Source organism: Salvelinus alpinus, unplaced genomic scaffold (genome assembly GCF_045679555.1).
Source record: "Salvelinus alpinus unplaced genomic scaffold, SLU_Salpinus.1 scaffold_824, whole genome shotgun sequence".
Taxonomy (NCBI): domain Eukaryota; kingdom Metazoa; phylum Chordata; class Actinopteri; order Salmoniformes; family Salmonidae; genus Salvelinus; species Salvelinus alpinus.
In genome coordinates, this window is record NW_027256764.1 from 1 (window position 1) to 2,217 (window position 2,217).

General features: G+C 45.6%; 2 non-coding genes across 2 annotated transcripts; both read right to left on the reverse strand.

Moving 5' to 3' along the window:
• Positions 1 to 540: 540 nt before the first annotated feature.
• Positions 541 to 659, reverse strand: LOC139567483 (5S ribosomal RNA). The gene has a single exon (XR_011673417.1). It is a non-coding gene; the product is annotated as a 5S ribosomal RNA (ribosomal RNA).
• A 954-nt stretch (positions 660 to 1,613) lies between these two features.
• Positions 1,614 to 1,732, reverse strand: LOC139567484 (5S ribosomal RNA). The gene has a single exon (XR_011673418.1). It is a non-coding gene; the product is annotated as a 5S ribosomal RNA (ribosomal RNA).
• Positions 1,733 to 2,217: the final 485 nt, after the last annotated feature.

Genomic DNA, 2,217 nt, shown 5'->3' on the forward strand with positions numbered 1-2,217 from the left:
GTTTCTGTGCGCATGCGTGCGGGGCGCGCGCATGTCTACACTTTGTGGAGCCGTTAGCTTATGAGGCTAATGATATAACCTTCTTCTGGTAGAAAAGGAAAGGCTTCCCCCAAAACCTTCTCAATTAAAAGTTAACTGCAAAGTAGCCTGGCAGAATTATATCATGATTATTTGCATCAATCCAGTGGCCATTTGTTTTGCAAACTCCGCAATCACACGAGCGCTACAGCAACACCGCTTAACCAAACTAAGGTCTCTTCCTGGCGCACACAGGCAAAACATTGAAGGGATTTTACAGGGCCCTAACGGACTACAGACATTGACAGTCTCCTTGCCTAAAAACAAATGCTGAATGTACTGCCTACATTTTGAGGGAAACGCACTGTCCCATTATTTGATTTGAACAGGACAGGGCAGGGCAGGGCAGGGAAGCACTAACAAACTGCATTTAGTCCTATAAAAGAGATGATATTATTAGGGCGATAAATAAAAGGCAGTTGCTCCACGCATGACACAAGAGAACCCTCTACTGGAGCAAAAAGCTTACAGCACCTGGTATTCCCAGGCGGTCTCCCATCCAAGTACTAACCAGGCCCGACCCTGCTTAGCTTCCGAGATCGGACGAGATCGGGCGTATTCAGGCTGGTATGGCCGTAAGCGAAGGGCAAACTCTTGGTACACTATATAAAGGCAATGTGTCGCTCACTCATCGGGAGACAGAGAAATGTCCACGTTGTGACTCAACACACTGAAAAAGCTCAAACCTTGCTTACATTTCCAGGCCATATATTTCACTCTTGGGGGGTGGGTGGGGGGCATATCCTATGTTGACACTTATGACAACTTCATGGACTAGGGCCCTATAAAATACGGCACGGAATCACGGAATCCAGACATTCAAACAGAAATTCAACATTATTCAAAAATGTTTTGAACTAAGGAGGAAGTCAACTAAATCCCTTCAACTTGTTAGAAAATACATTCATTTGCCCAAGTGAATCATAAGACATGAACAAAATGCATCAGTGATTCGTATTTCCACGCAACTTTCAGAAACGGCACAGGACTGCCCAGTTTCTGTGCGCATGCGTGCGGGGCGCGCGCATGTCTACACTTTGTGGAGCCGTTAGCTTATGAGGCTAATGATATAACCTTCTTCTGGTAGAAAAGGAAAGGCTTCCCCCAAAACCTTCTCAATTAAAAGTTAACTGCAAAGTAGCCTGGCAGAATTATATCATGATTATTTGCATCAATCCAGTGGCCATTTGTTTTGCAAACTCCGCAATCACACGAGCGCTACAGCAACACCGCTTAACCAAACTAAGGTCTCTTCCTGGCGCACACAGGCAAAACATTGAAGGGATTTTACAGGGCCCTAACGGACTACAGACATTGACAGTCTCCTTGCCTAAAAACAAATGCTGAATGTACTGCCTACATTTTGAGGGAAACGCACTGTCCCATTATTTGATTTGAACAGGACAGGGCAGGGCAGGGCAGGGAAGCACTAACAAACTGCATTTAGTCCTATAAAAGAGATGATATTATTAGGGCGATAAATAAAAGGCAGTTGCTCCACGCATGACACAAGAGAACCCTCTACTGGAGCAAAAAGCTTACAGCACCTGGTATTCCCAGGCGGTCTCCCATCCAAGTACTAACCAGGCCCGACCCTGCTTAGCTTCCGAGATCGGACGAGATCGGGCGTATTCAGGCTGGTATGGCCGTAAGCGAAGGGCAAACTCTTGGTACACTATATAAAGGCAATGTGTCGCTCACTCATCGGGAGACAGAGAAATGTCCACGTTGTGACTCAACACACTGAAAAAGCTCAAACCTTGCTTACATTTCCAGGCCATATATTTCACTCTTGGGGGGTGGGTGGGGGGCATATCCTATGTTGACACTTATGACAACTTCATGGACTAGGGCCCTATAAAATACGGCACGGAATCACGGAATCCAGACATTCAAACAGAAATTCAACATTATTCAAAAATGTTTTGAACTAAGGAGGAAGTCAACTAAATCCCTTCAACTTGTTAGAAAATACATTCATTTGCCCAAGTGAATCATAAGACATGAACAAAATGCATCAGTGATTCGTATTTCCACGCAACTTTCAGAAACGGCACAGGACTGCCCAGTTTCTGTGCGCATGCGTGCGGGGCGCGCGCATGTCTACACTTTGTGGAGCCGTTAGCTTATGAGGCTAAT